At 39.5% G+C, this 15,885-nt stretch overlaps 1 protein-coding gene across 4 annotated transcripts in view; it reads left to right on the top strand.

Moving 5' to 3' along the window:
• Nucleotides 1–15,885, top strand: part of Otud7a (OTU deubiquitinase 7A) — a 339,117-nt gene that overhangs the window by 185,917 nt on the left and 137,315 nt on the right. For all 4 annotated transcript variants that reach the window (XM_074061818.1, XM_074061817.1, XM_074061816.1 and 1 more), the window contains one exon: nucleotides 15,727–15,821. The gene's annotated coding sequence lies outside the window, so the exon portion shown is untranslated. The remainder of the gene's footprint in view (nucleotides 1–15,726; nucleotides 15,822–15,885) is intronic.

Consider the following 15,885-nt stretch of genomic DNA (forward strand, 5'->3'; position numbering starts at 1 on the left):
ATACAGGATATGCACATTAAAAACAAAATATTAGATACTGACCCAGTGCCCTCAACTGACCTCCCAATAGCCCAAAGGACCCTCACCATTTTACTTCATCAAGACTTGATGTTTTCTTATTTCTTTTGCCAATCTGATGAGTGAGAGAGAGGGTGGGTGGATATAGTTAATGGTTATCTCATAGATTAATTTGTAGTTTCCTCATTGTATTACTGTGGTTGATTCTCTTTTCATTGATTCAATGGTCATTTGAGTTTCCTGTAAATTAAACATGCATATAATTTACCTACTTTATTGGTCCATGTGTCTTTATCTCATTATTTGTAAGGGATCATGGATTCTGACCGTCTGGTCCTCGTTTACTATCTAGTTTCCAAAATATCCCATTCTCTGATATAATGATGAAATTTTCATTATGTGTTTTGCTATTTAGAGATTCATTCATTTTTCTCCATTTTTGCTGTTATCAACTTTATCAAAAAAACTTAATGGGTTTTCCTTTTGTATCTTCAGAAAGTTTTCTGTATTAGTCAGGACCAGCTAAATGCTGAAAAAAACCATTTTCCCAAATGTCAGTGCTTGAACACAGCTTTTTTCTTGCCATGTGTTAATGAAGTGTGATGGATGAGAAAAGCTTGACTTCACATGATCATTTAGGGACCCCCCCCACTTCTTCCAACCAGTAAGTCTACCATGCCCTGGGACCTCAGACCATCCCCCAGGTCCACTGTAATGTGAGAAAGCAGAGAGAAGTGAAGGCCTGGGGACAATTTGAGGCCAGCCATAGCAGTGGCCCACATCACATCCCACCAATCTGAACTTAGTCCCATGGCCACATCTAACTGCACAAGAGCCTAAAACATATAATCCTGAAATATAAAGGAAAGGGCTAGGGAACACATCAGATAGGGCCTCTGGCATGCTTTCCCACATCAAGGTCATCAGCATGCTAACCTGTACTTGTCCCCTCTGACACTCTTATAGTTTCGTTTCTTGCTAATTAGATAGGAATAACAGATAAGAAATAGCTTCATTCTTATTTAATTCCCGTGGAATTTGTTGGTCCATGGCATGATGTAGGGAATCTATCTTTTCTAAATGAATTGCCAACTTATTTTATAGTACAGTCCTTCCACACTTAATCTCTAGAAATCTGGGCTTCCTCACATTTGTTACTCTACCAGTTAACAATCTCTTAGCTGCAAGTGACAGAGTTGACCATCAGGGGTCTCAGTGAAGATGTATTTATTTTCACACCACACTCTGTAGCAGGTGCTGCTGTTAACATAGCTGCTTGGGGATGTCAGGGTCATGTCTTTGAAGTTCTCTTGACACTTCCCTCAGGGTAACAGGCTGGTACAGGTTCTTGTGTCACATCACCTCAGGTGGAGGGAGAACTTGGAGGAGTCTACTAGTGCTCCTTAAATTAGGAAAACAATATATTTGCTGAAAGGAGCCTAGCAGATTGCCTCTTGCAAGAGAATTGGCCACCTGGATACTTTCAAATGCAAGAAAAATTGGTAGAGAAGAGATCCAAATTGTCTTGATTCACTTAGACCAATCATGACTTATTGTGTATGATTTAAACAAAAGCAAATACCTGGCAATGAGGAAGAAAGGGATAGGAAATTAAGGAACCTGCCATCATCATACACCAAATTCCATCCATCACACCTCCCCTTAAATACATACCTGTATTTCCTTCTCTCCTGTACTGCTGTCTCCTCGGCTGCTTTAATTACAATACTTTCATGAGTGATGTATGAAAGGACAGACTTCTGTACCCAGTTTGTTCTTTACCAAAATCATCTTGGAATTTCTTGCTGATTTATTCTATTTTAGAAACTGGGTCTCAGTGAAAAAATCCTATGGTGATTGCATTCAATTTATTATATGTATGAGAAGAGTTGGCACCATTACAGAACAGTCTTCCCATCCATATGTTAAATTCTATAAATTTCTGTACCTCAGGGAAGATTTATTGTTTTTTGTAAAAGTACCTCTCATTTCTGTTGTTTTCCCTAGTTAATTTATAAAAATACTCTTTTCATGTTGCCTACTACGAAATGTATTTTTTATTGTTTTTAGACTAGTTCATTGGCTAATTTGAGTCTCTAGGAGAAATATTGATTTTAGATGCTGATCTTGATCTAGTCATTTAAATTTTTCACTTGTCCTAACACTTATTAATGAGCTTGTTCTGGGCTTTAATGTAAATTCTTCTAAAGTTTTCATTAACGGGTCTGATCCTTCTTATAAGTTGCAGATCAGTACCCGTTAGTAAGTAAAAGAAGGTTTTTTTATTGCTGGTTTGTTTCTAATTGGAATAATGAGCAAATATGTAGTGATTTCAGCATGTTTTGAGGTGATTATACAGTTTTTCCTCCATGAATTTCTTAACTATATATTGACATTAGAATTATGTTTTGTTGTTAGAAGCCAAGAGAAGAAATAAACAAATATTTAATAAGAGACGAGTTACTTTTTCTAGTGCAAGTGAGGCTTTCTAGGGTTAACTTTGGCCTTTCCAGAAACTCCCATGCATCAAACGCTCTGCCTTAGTCCACTCATCTTCCTCTGCTTAGGAACCTTCATCATCAAGGACCCAAGGCAAGATGGTTGTTGCACCTACAGGGCCCTTATTTGTTTCCTTATGTCTTTTTCTATAGCTTGGATTCATTTGCTCAACTTTTAAGTTTTACATCTGTGTTCATAAATGACATTCAACTTACTCTTTCTTCTGTCACTTCTTTTCTAGTTTTGACCTACTGATTCTATTGTCATCTATCAATGAGATGTAAATTCAAACATTTCACTTAATTGTCTTGAACAAACAGGTATTGATATGAAAAATACAATAAAAGTCCAAAGCCTGTTTAAAACTGAAGCAGATGTTCAATTAAACCATCAGGGGTGGTGTTTCTGCTCTGTCCAACTTTTGATGCATTTGTCCTCTTGCTTCAGATGTCATCATCCCAAGATGGTGGGTGTACTTGCTATTATTCCCTTCCTTAAGACATAAAGAAGGTGGGGGAGGGGGAAGCAATATGGGACTTTTCCAGTTCAACCTGTACCTTTCTGACAGGTAAGCAAATGCTTTCTCATAAACATTGATGTCGGTTTCCTTCAGGTGGACTGAATCATCCAGCATGGCTACATTCAGATTGGTGAATCACAGGTCCAAGGGAATGAATGGCTTTTGACCAATTATGACATCCCTGGTGCTAGAAAAGCTGTCTGTCTTCTCTAGAATGCAGGGTTTCTATAGCTCCCTCATGAACCACACTTCTATCTGCTGTAGGGAGCCCAAAAACCTGAGTGAGTTCCCCCTCCCCAATTGTTGTGCTGGATACATAGTTTAACTTTGTTGCCAGGTTTTTGCATCTGTGTTCATTTTCCTAGAGCACATGTCATTCATGTTAGTTCTATCCTCAGAAACTCACTGGCCTTATATCTGGTCAAGGCTACTCACCTTCATGCTGACTAGCTCTCCTGGGAATATGAGAGGTTTTGGCTTCTGCTCATGTTGTTCATCTAGGCTGGAAGGTCCTTTGCTCAACCTTTGCACATGCTTCTCAAAAACTCCTCTTGGACCAGGATATAGTTCAGTGGTAGAACACTTGCCTAGCCCGCTCAAGGCCCCAAATAACATCCCTAGCAATGCCCACTGCCCCCCACCCCCGGAAAACTCATAAGACTTCTTTTCATTCTAACAGGCAGAGAAAACTATTATTTTCTCAAATTCTGATGGATTTGCTTATGAACAGTATCATTGTATTTATTCCAGTGTTAATTGGATTATGGTTATTTTCATGTCTATCCATAAGAATTAAGTAGAAAGTGGGCTTTAGGCTTCTCCTTTTCTTTTTGTACATTCATTCAGCATATTTAGTTAGCATCTGGTATTTTCCAACTTATGGTGATAAGACAGATAAAATATGAACCTTGCCCTCTAGGAAAGGCCTCACAGACAAAGGGAAGAAGGGAGGTAGGCTTGGGAACACAGCTGAGTGCTGAAAGTACCTCCTGATCTGACAGAGTGACAACAGGAAGCTGTGAAAAGAATCAGACCCATTAGGGTATTTTCCCTTTGTGTCATCACCCAGGTTCAAAAAAAAAAAAAGCTGAATAAAATGACTGGAATCAGTGGTAGAAGTATAAAGCTGATCTGTGAGTTGTTTGGATCTTTTAAAGCCTCAGACACATATTTTATGCCATTGTTACAACTACATTTCTGAGCCTGGAGAATAAAAACATAAATCTTCCAAAGCAAGGGAGGCTTGCCTGCACTCCAATGCTGGAATTTTTAAATGGTACAGGGAAGTTCTGCTGCAGATTTTGAAGAATGAGACAATGCCTCTGACACCAGGCTCCCTTAGAATCCATTCCAGGAAAGGGACATGCTAACCAGTTGCAAGATCACAGTTCTTACAGGTCAGAACAGGCTGGCCACCATGTTTCACAGCTCACAAGGTTCATTTCCACCTTCAAGTAATTTCTTCAGAATTAGCGATTATTATTGTTGCAGATTCTTTAAGAATTGTCTAGTCCCTTCAAACTATATTACAAAGCAATAATAATAAAAACAGCATGGTACTGGCACAAAAACAGACATGAAGACCAGTGGAACAGAATAGAGGATCCAGATATGAAGCCACACAACTATAAGCAACTTATCTTTGACAAAGGAGCTACAAATATACGATGGAGAAATAGCAGCCTCTTCAACAAAAACTGCTGGGAAAACTGGTTAGCAGTCTGCAAAAAACTGAAACTAGATCCATGTATATCACCCTATACCAAGATTAACTCAAAATGGATCAAGGATCTTAATATCAGACCCCAAACTCTTAAGTTGATACAAGAAAGAGTAGGAAATACTCTGGAGTTAGTAGGTATAGGTAAGAACTTTCTCAATGAAACCCCAGCAGCACAGCAACTAAGAGATAGCATAGATAAATGGGACCTCATAAAACTAAAAAGCTTCTGTTCATCAAAAGAAATGGTCTCTAAACTGAAGAGAACACCCACAGAGTGGGAGAAAATATTTGCCAACTATACATCAGACAAAGGACTGATAACCAGAATATACAGGGAACTTAAAAAACTAAATTCTCCCAAAACTAATGAACCAATAAAGAAATGGGCATGTGAACTAAACAGAACTTTCTCAAAAGAAGAAATTCAAATGGCCAGAAAACACATGAAAAAATGCTCACCATCTCTAGCAATAAAGGAAATGCAAATTAAAACCACACTAAGATTCCACCTCACCCCTGTTAGAATAGCCATCATCAGCAACACCACCAACAACAGGTGTTGGCGAGGATGCGGGGAAAAAGGAACCCTTACACTGTTGGTGGGAATGTAGACTAGTACAACCACTCTGGAAAAAAATTTGGAGGCTACTTAAAAAGCTGGACATCGATCTACCATTTGATCCAGCAATACCACTCTTGGGGATATACCCAAAAGACTGTTACTCCAGAGGCACCTGCACATCCATGTTTATTGCGGCACTATTCACAATAGCCAAGTTATGGAAACAGCCAAGATGCCCCAGCACTGACGAATGGATTAAGAAAATGTGGTATCTATACACAATGGAATTTTATGCAGCCATGAAGAAGAACGAAATGTTATCATTCGCTGGTAAATGGATGGAATTGGAGAACATCATTCTGAGTGAGGTTAGCCTGGCTCAAAAGACCAAAAATCGTATGTTCTCCCTCATATGTGGACATTAGATCAAGGGCAAACACAACAAGGGGATTGGACTATGAGCACATGATAAAAGCGAGAGCACACAAGGGAGGGGTGAGGATAGGTAAGACACCTAAAAAACTAGCTAGCATTTGTTGCCCTTAATGCAGAGAAACTAAAGCAGATACCTTAAAGCAACTGAGGCCAATAGGAAAAGGGGACCAGGAACTAGAGAAAAGGTTAGATTAAAAAGAATTAACCTAGAAGGTAACACCCACGCACAGGAAATCAATGTGAGTCAATGCCCTGTATAGCTATCCTTATCTCAACCAGCAAAACCCCTTGTTCCTTCCTATTATTGCTTATACTCTCTCTACAACAAAATTAGAAATAAGGGCAAAATAGTTCCTGCTGGGTATTGAGGGGGGGAGCGGAAGGGGGTGGAGTGGGTGGCAAGGGAGGGGGTGGGGGCAGGGGGGAGAAATAAACCAAGCCTTGTATGCACATATGAATAATAAAAGAAAAATGAAAAAAAAAAAAAAGAATTGTCTAGTCTTTATGTGAGATCCAGGCAGAAAGTATACTGTGGAAAGAGAAGTCTTTAACTCTTTGGGGATGATGAGCCTGTGGCTGTGAAGACAGCTGTACACATGCTCTCATGTTAACAGCTCTGGAAGATTTTGATATTTCATTGGTTAGTTCTTCATTTCAGTGCACACAAGAGAAGATCTTGGAAGATCCCAAAGATAGAAATTTTAGAAGAGACATTTCCTCCACATTTCCATTCTAGGAGAAAATCATAAAAGGTACAATTAAGGGCCAACTAAGGAAATGTTTTGCTTCCATTCATGATCTATGCACATAATGTATTTCAACACACCAGATGTTTTGACCTGAAAACTTTTGAAGGCACATTGTCACATTGTAAAGGGATGACATTGTCTGATGAAAAAATGGTGACCTTTGGATCAAAGCAGGTCTATGTATGAATTATAACTCTGCCACTGGGGTCTCTGGACATCAGTAAAATGGAGCAAAGCTACTCACCCTGTGGACCTACCCTCTGTGTGAGATGTGACCACCCAGAAGCACTTTGCACAGCCAGTGTTATTGCAGGAACTCTGCAAGTAGTATTTATTCTCTTCATTTAAACAGAGAGAGTACTTAGGTCCATAGAAAATTTTTATTACTTAACTCCATTCAAATAAAATTGAAAACCAAGATAAAATTGATCAGTCTCTAAGAAATATAATGTAATACAATTGAGCCTTAGAGAAATAGAAACCTCTATCTCTACACTTAAAGAGCAATTCCCAGAGGAAATCCCCCTCCCCCCCCACACACAGGAAGCATCAGGAATGGACTGATGTACAGGAGAAATCTACTACACCTTGAAATACCAGATGACCCCCATGCTGCTGAGGTCAGTGCAGAGCACAGGCCAGGAATAGAAAAAGTCTAGTTTTGTTTTAGGTATATAATGTCGACTGTAAAACCTTATAAAGATTGCACATAAAAATAAAAATCATAGATTAATCTAATTCATTATGCCAATATAAAAATCTTTTAAGAAGTCCACTAATAGAACTTATATTAATAGATCTTAACAGAAAAATTATATGAAAGTCAATCTCCACCAATAATAAAACCCACTTTCCCCAAAAGAGGTTTATGGATACCTTTTTAAACAGTGTGTAGCTGTGCATAGTGGCACATGCCTGTAATCCCAGCACTCAGCTGAAGCAGGAGGATTGTGAGTTTGAGGCCATCCAAAGCTACTTGGACAGACCCTGTCTCAAAACAATAACAAAATGTGTTTGTGTATGTGTGTGCACATGCATAGTCCAAAAGACAGTAACCAGAATCTTACTCAATTTGGAAACAGTACAACACTACAGTTATTCTTACTAAAGATGGGAGCACAGCAAAAATGCCCATCACCTCTAACAATATTTAATATTATGCTGGATGTATTGATCAATGTGGTCAGCAAGAGAAAATAGAAGCTGAAGAATTGAAAAATGAAAAATTAACACAACCTCTATTTGTATTTGATGTGATTATACATTGGGGAAAAAACCCTATGGAAAAATTGCTACAAACAGAAAGAATTGAATAAAAAAATCACACAGAGAAAGAAATCGCTTTGCCTATAGATACAATCCCCAGTTGACCCAATGGGAAGATATCTTTTACAAATACTTTGGCATAAATCTAATAGGAAATTCAGAAATAGACCAGTTGTACATGCAAGATTATTATATAATAATGGAGGCATCTCAGATTAGTGGGACTTACCTACTAACAGGCTTTTCTATATGTTGAGATAGCTAGAGAGGCACAAGGATGTGAGAAAATTGTATCCGTTCCCCACATGACACACTAGAATCAATTTCAACTGCGTCAGAGTTTTAAGTATTTTAAAACAATGAAACCATTTAATTAGCTGAAGGAAACATGGGTGAATTCCTTTATAATCTGGCAAGAGGGGCAGTTTTTTAAAATTAAGGCTCGAAATTCAGAAGCATTAAGGGAAAGGATAGATGACCACATATAAACTATTTTAATACACTTTATTTTTAGAGCAGCTTTAAGTACACAGCAAAATTGAGTGCAAGGTACAGAGATTTCCCATTTGTTCCATACCACCACCATCAGCCCACAAAGTGCTGCGTTTATTGTAATTATGAGCTGATTGACATGTCTTAATCGCTCAGTAGCGTACCTTCTGTGAGTTTAAACAATGTATAATGACATGTATCTACTGTTATACTATTGCACAGAATAGTCCCTGCCCTAAAAGTTCTCTGGGCTCTGCCTGTTCATTCCTTCCTCTTCCCAATTTATTTTTTTTTATTTCCAGGCAAAAGACACTGAAAGAAAAAGACAAATGTCAAAATATGGAAAATATTTCCAATTGAAATCACAAAAATAGGATTTTTATCCTTACTAAAAAATGAACTAATAATGGCAGGAATAATAAAGACTAGAACCTTGTTTGAACAGAGGAAATAGCCAGGAACTTGTGGCTCACAACTGTAATCCTAGCTACATGGGAGGCTGAGATCAGGAGGATCTCAGTTTGAGGTCAGCCCAGGCAAACAGTTCTGGAGGCTCCATCTCCAGAATAACCAGAGCAAAATGGACTGGAGGTGTGGTTCAAGTGGTAGAGTGCCTGATTTGGGAGTGTATATAGACCTGAGTTCAAACTCTTAGTCCCAGCAATAATTTAAATAAATAAATAAATATAGGAAATACACTGGACAATCAGACAGTTCACCAAAAACAAAATATAGTGGCTTTTAGCAACATGAAAAGATGCTCAGTTTCACATGAAGAGAAATGCAAATTAAAACTATAGTGGAATGGTGTTTCTCACCTGTGACATTGCCAAAAATCCAGTTCAGTAATGCATTTTGTAGTTAAGCCTTGGCAAAAGAGACGTTTTTCTACTTGCTGTTGGCAATGAAAACTGGTAGAGTCCCTACAGAGGACACTTTCGCAGGACTTAACAAAAATGACATCGACATTACCAAAATTTTCACCCAGTCTTACTTCCAGAAATCTATCCCAAAGATGCACTGAAAAATATGGAAAGTCTTTACACAAGAAATCTTCGTTCCTTTCTGGAGCTACATAGAGAGCAAGTGAGTGAACAAGTATGCTGTCTGAGGTTTTTATTTCTTCAGAAGGTCTAGTGAATGGAAAGTTGACTTGATTCTGGTGCAGACTGATCTAGACAATGTACTGTAATGAAGGAAAAACAAGGCGGAGCAAAGCATCTATAGGTGACGTCATTTCTCCAGGTGACAAGAGGAAACACTATGAAATTTCAAAATCCACTTTAAAAAGCAGGATAAGTCATTTAACTAAATGCAAAAGTATCGGACAAGGAAGGGAAGAGAACAGGGGACAGACAAAAGCCAGACTTTCTTGAACATATATTGCTTTTGAGATTTGACTAAGAACCCTTGTTAATTTTGTTTTATAATTTTGTAAAATATTAACTCTAAAGATAGTGTTTACAGTAACAATAAGTAAAGTGAACCTATGTGTGTATCCAGTTTGTGGTATAGCTACATAGAACTTTTCGAAGTGACTTTTAAAGTGCAGTAAGTTGTCCATTTATCCATAGTGGATATATCTAAGACCAAAGAAATAAATGCTGTAAATAAGCCACAAACTTCAAACTGTTGGCAGTAACCTTTCTGCTGATGTTAGTGTTTAATTATTCTGAAACTCTTTTGTGTGTATCATAAGAGAAATTAAATGAATAATTATGTCATATTCTATGATTCCTGATTTGATTTAGAGCCAGGATTAGTGGTAGGGAGAGAAATTCAAGTGCAAAGTGAATGAGATTAAGTAAACACTCTGAAGCATCTTCTATTTGATTTGAAAATGCTAGAATGAACTCAAGATGTATTTTGTCTTAAACATATTTCATAGCTCTATCCACTAAGAAGTTCTATAAACAATAACTAACCTGGTATCAGTTGGTACACCAAGCTTTTAGACTGTGATCTTCAAAAAAAAAAAATTCTCACTAAAAAAAGACTCGTGGCTCCTTGGAGAACTGTTATATTCCAGATCTAGAGTTGTAAATTGACAAGAGAAACCCAAAACATTACTCCTTGTCAGCTACACCAGGATCAGGGTGATTTAGTTCAGGATGCCAGAGCCAGTCTGAAGAGGCTCTCTGGCCAAAATTAGGCAAATCTAAAGATTTGTAAAGATGGTAACTGTTTCTACATTGAGTGGACTGAAATACATTGACTATGTTCAAATCCATGAATGCAAAATAAAAATTTATAGTGCTGCTGAGGCTCTCACATGCTAGGCAAGTGCTCTACCATTAAAAGTGATATTTTTACAACAGAAGTAAACAAGCTGATAGTCATTGGAAGAGGGTAGCGTACAAACTCATCCAATGAAATGAGTTGAAAAGTGGTAAACAAAGCCATTTATCTCTTCTTTTCTATTTGAAATCTGCTACTGTGTGACCAAATAGTAGATGAGTGCAAGTTTCCTTTTATATAAGAATTCCAGCTGATAAGAAGGAATGAAGGAATTGGACTGTCACTATGTGCAACCTCTAATGAGTTGAGTGCTGTTCTAGGCAGTGATCATAAATGTTGCTTCTATCATAAGAAGAGATGGTCTAAAAGAGACAGTACCAAAATTGAACCTGAACCTGATCAGGTCTTTGTAGCCAAGTACTAATTTATAGGATGTACAAAGGCCATGGAACATAGTACAAACAATCAGTAAAACCCAGAGAGTGGAAAACTGTATAAGAAAAATGATTGGTTTTTTTCAACAAACAGTAAAAAACTATGGAGGCTAATCCTACAGGTTAAAAAAAACACAGCAACCAATTGCAATGTGTGGCTCTTACCTTAAATCCTTGTTCAAAAAATTGGAAAAAACCATGAATTTATAACATTTGAAATCATTGGAAATTTGGCCACTGGGTATAAATTGCATTGAAGAATTATTGTTAATTTCTAGGTATGACGGTGGCATTGTGGTTATATTTTAAAGAGTCTTTGAGAGATACAGTTAACTACTTATGGATTAAATAATATCTGGGTTTTTTTATCTGGTGTGGGAGTGGGAAGTGATAGGAGCCATAGAAGAAATAAAATTGGCTAAAATTTGATAATGTCATGTCTGAGTGATATATTCATTGGCATTTATCATATTAATCTTTTCCATTGGAATAATAGCAGTGCTAGGGGTTAAGCCCAGGGCCTGTGCAAGTAGGAAATCAAAGTTTAAAAATATATACCATTGCTTCATGCTTTCTTCTTGTTGTCAGTTTAAAAATCTGAACTCAGAAGTATAGGGTTTGATCCAGGCATGGTGGTGCATAGCTATAATCCCAGCACTCTGGAGGCTGAAACAGGAGTATTGAAAGTTCAAGGCCAGCCTAAGCAATATAGCGAAACTCTGTCTAAAAAGGGGGGCTTGGGTGGGGAGACTGGGGCATTGAGTTGGCATTTACTATTTGTAGTGCCCACATTCACATGTGAGTTAAACTACCCGGTACCTACCTGTGCTCTGAGAACTGGCACAAGACCCAGCTATGACCCCTAGATCAGAAGATGTGCCTCTCCCTGCTGCCACACAGGTGGGATGTGCTCGGCACCCTCACATGTGCCTCCCTCCAAGCCTTGGTCTAAGTGGTGGGCTGATACTGCACGCCATGACTTCTGGAGTTTCCTCAGTTTCCACAGAGACACAGTACCAGGCACACGAGGTTATCAGCTTCACCACAGGGAAGACCAAAGTTTCAGGTGGTCCTGTGATGGGTTGAAGATCTGAAGCCTGCACAGCAGACATTCACATGGCCACTTTTTGTTTTCAGATAGGCTGGTCTGTCTCCATCTCACCCAGCCTCTCTTCTTACTCCTCCTCCTTCACTACTTCCCCTCCCTCCTCACTCAAGTGTTCTTTGATTGAATTTCCTGGAGAAATTGTTTTGTTGCAACCAAACTAACTCTTATATCCATCTTTCTCTCTAGCTTGTGTTGTAGGCATTAAATAAATATACAATATATAAATATATTAAATATATGTGTCATATATTTATATATTAATATGTAAATAATGTATGTGAACATGTTTTGAAAATGACGATAGGTTTCACACATACTGAATGCAGGGCAAAGTGAAGCTTCTCAGAATCCGTACATTCAGAGGCTCTCTTAATTTTCCTCTGAAACAAAAAAAAAAAAATCTTGGAAGATTAATTTCCCTAACGTAACATCCAAAGAAACCTTTTATACCACACTTGCCCAAGGTCACAATGGATGAACCAAACAGACTTCTGGGAAGAGAAATGTAAACAACTGAATCAAGATGTCTACTGTATCCCACTGATGGAGCCTGCATCTGTGACCTTTTTCCCATGAGGGTGTCATCACTAGTTACCACTAGGATGAAGACATGTAGCCTTTTTCATGTTTTTCTTCTCAGTAGGAATGTATACCTATGTGGGTGGTAAGAGTGAAGAGTCTCAATACCAGAACAATGCACCTGTTCAATTATTTAGTTTTTAAGTCCATGTTAATGATAGTAACAACAGTGCATGTTCTTTTGATACCATTCCATTTCATCCTTTCAACAATTTTGACAGACAGGGTTGTTCTCACCCTCATTTGTTCAGATTAGGAAGCCAAGGCTCCAGGAAGTGAAGTGACCTGCCCATGTTGTACAGAGAGGATGCAGTCAGAGATTTTGCACCTAACCAGGCCAGTGGCTTCCAGGTCTGTGCTCAACCTTAGACCTGTTCTTCCTTCTTTTCTTTTGTGACTGTGTTCAGAGGGCTGTATCATCTGACACATCTTGGCAAATTCCCTGCTGCCCATATAACCTATGCAGTCCTGACCTAAGGCTTGCCCTCCCTGAAGTTCAGTCTCTCCTCCTGAGATGTGTCTCTACTGCCTGCCTCCCAAGCTCCAGCCAGCAAGTCTGGATATGTGCCAGTGCCCCTTGGCCCTGGCAGAGCCTGAGCCAAAAGGAAGACTTGTCGTGCAGTCAGGCCCACAGTGAAAATGATATTTTATTCATCAAGAGTCTGCTTGAGGGAGGAAGGAGAGCCTTAAGGGAATATAATAGAGGAGATGCATACACTGTATGTATATATGGAATCTTCACATGAACCTCCCCTTGTACTATTAATGAATCCTAAATACCAAAAAAAAAATGTGTTTGCAGTCTTTTTAAATATAGTACTAAAATGTTTATCTTGATTCCTGAGCATTTTTGCATTTCTTGTGTTTTGCACCTGTGGTAGGTGCCTCACCTACCTCACCTTCATTCTGGCCATGCTGTCTGCAGGTGCTGTGAAACCTGAATAAAGTAGACTGGAGTTCTCAGGCACCTAGCCCTCCATTAGGAGAGGTTTGACCTGCTCTTCTGGGAGGGAGGGTAACCTCCAGGTATTCATTCATCCTCTGGACTACTTCGATCTTTTCCCAGCAACTAGTCTCAGTCTCTATCCACCACATCTTGTCACCTTTTAGGCTCCAGTTACAGCATGTGCAGATATATTACAGGCATATTTGAAATAAAACCTGAGGCGACTTTGGTCTTTGACCTGCTACCACTCTGCTGCAATTTTGCTCTCTGGTTAGACTGATTCCTCCATTTGGTGGCCTCCTACATGCAGCTGTCAGCCTGTGTGCACCTCTGTGTCTGTCTGTCTGTCTGTCTGCCTCCCTCTCCACAACAGTAGTCTCGACAGAGCAGCAGCTCAGCGAGTGCTGCCTACTTCAGTGGTAATGAACACAGCTGCTCTGGTACAGGAAAGAGCATGGTGTTAAAAGCAGGAGCCCCATCCAACATGGACACTGTGATTCCAAGTCAAGGACTGGAGGTGGCCCCTTCTTTCTGCCGCACCAGTCTAACGGCAGCATTTCTGGTGTTCAGTGGAGATCTGGAAAGGGAAAGGTCAAGGTCCCTGCTGAGAGTTCAGTAATAGTCTGTGTTTATTGAGCATGTACTCTGAGCCCAGACATTTCATGCACCAGTTTCTTAAAATTTCATACCGATGATGAGGTACCGTTTTTATCCCATTTCTACTGCTTGGAAACAGGGACAGAGAGGTGAAGTAGCATGCCTGATGTTACACTGACAGCAAGTGCAGGAGCCATTTTAGCTTGATTCTGGGGCCAGCCCCCATCTCTGCAGTGCTACTGCTAAGCAAGGCCACAGTGGGAAAGCATAACATACAGCTCTCCCTAGGACAGGTGATGAGACCCTCCTGGATATTCTGTCAAAATGTCAGGCTGAACAGGGGTGAGCAGGAAAGCAGAGCCCGGATGTGAGATTCACACCATTAGAACCAGCTGCATGGGTAGAAAAGCACAGCAGTACACTTTGGAGAGATGGCCTGGGGCAGCGGGGTGAGGACCTGAGGTAGCTGGGATCCAGGATTCTCATTGCCCCAGCTCCTCACTTATCATCTCAGGACATGAGGACCAGGTTTTGGTAGTGGTGGCAATGTGAGGTTTAAGAACTAAGTTTTGAAGCAGGTATGCACAGTAGCTTTTCACCATGTGATAACATTCATTTTAAGCCCACCCTTTAATCTCTGTCTACATTAAATTAAGAAAAAATACAGAGGACAAGATATGGACAAAAATCTTTACTCCCTCAGTGGAGCACATCCATCAGGTTCACAGCACAGCAACCTGGTAAGAACAAAGCAGATGAGATCAGGTGATTCCCCAACAGCCGAAAGGTGGGAGCAGCCCAGGTGTGCATCAATGGATGTATGTGTGTATGTGTGTATGGATGGATGAACAAAAAGTGGTATATGCACAGAGTAGAATATTACTTGGCCTTAAAATGGAAGGAAATTCTGATACATGGTACAACATGAATTGAGCCTTAAGGACGTTGTACTAAGAGAAAAAAGCCAGACAAAAGGAAAATACTGTGTGATTCTGTTATTTGAGGTACCTAGAGTCATCAAATTCTTAGAGGCAGAAAGTAGTGGCAGTTGCCAGGGGCTGGAGGAGGTAGTTACGGAGAGTTAGTATTTAATGGGTACAGCGTTTCGGTTTGAAAAGATGAAACAGTTCTGGAGATAGAAGGTGGTGGAGACTGCACAACAACAATGAATGCACTTAAATGTCACTGAACTGTGTACTTAAAAATAGTTAAATGGCAAATTTCACGTTGTATATGTTTTACCATAGTAGTGAGATTGAATGTATTGATGTGTTAGTTACTAGTAAGGTTTAAAACAACTCTCTGCTGTGAAAATGATAACTCTTAGAAATGTAAGTGCTTTTTGAAATGAGGAAAGTTGAGAATTCCCTCCCTCATTGGCCTTCACATCTGGGAGCTAATGGCCAACTGGCTAGTGACTGCCCACAGAACCCAGGAAGGCAAAGCGCCTGCCATGAGCGGTTGCAGCCTCCTGTGATAAAAAGCAAATCACGCTGGCCATCTAATACCCCAGCCCCATTCCCAAGAATAACATGGCCCTGTTTTCTGATTTGTCCCCAGGTGGCAGTGACAAAAGAAGAGACTCTCCTGACTGAAGCTGTGGTACATGAAGAGAAGGAAGGAGGCAATTTCCTAATTGGTACCATATACATCAGGTCAAACAATTTTCTTACTTCTTAGCCATAGCAACAGAAAATTATACCCACGGAAGAGCCATGT

The sequence above is a fragment of the Castor canadensis genome, chromosome 19 (genome assembly GCF_047511655.1).
Source record: "Castor canadensis chromosome 19, mCasCan1.hap1v2, whole genome shotgun sequence".
In the NCBI taxonomy this organism is placed as follows: Eukaryota; Metazoa; Chordata; class Mammalia; order Rodentia; family Castoridae; genus Castor; species Castor canadensis.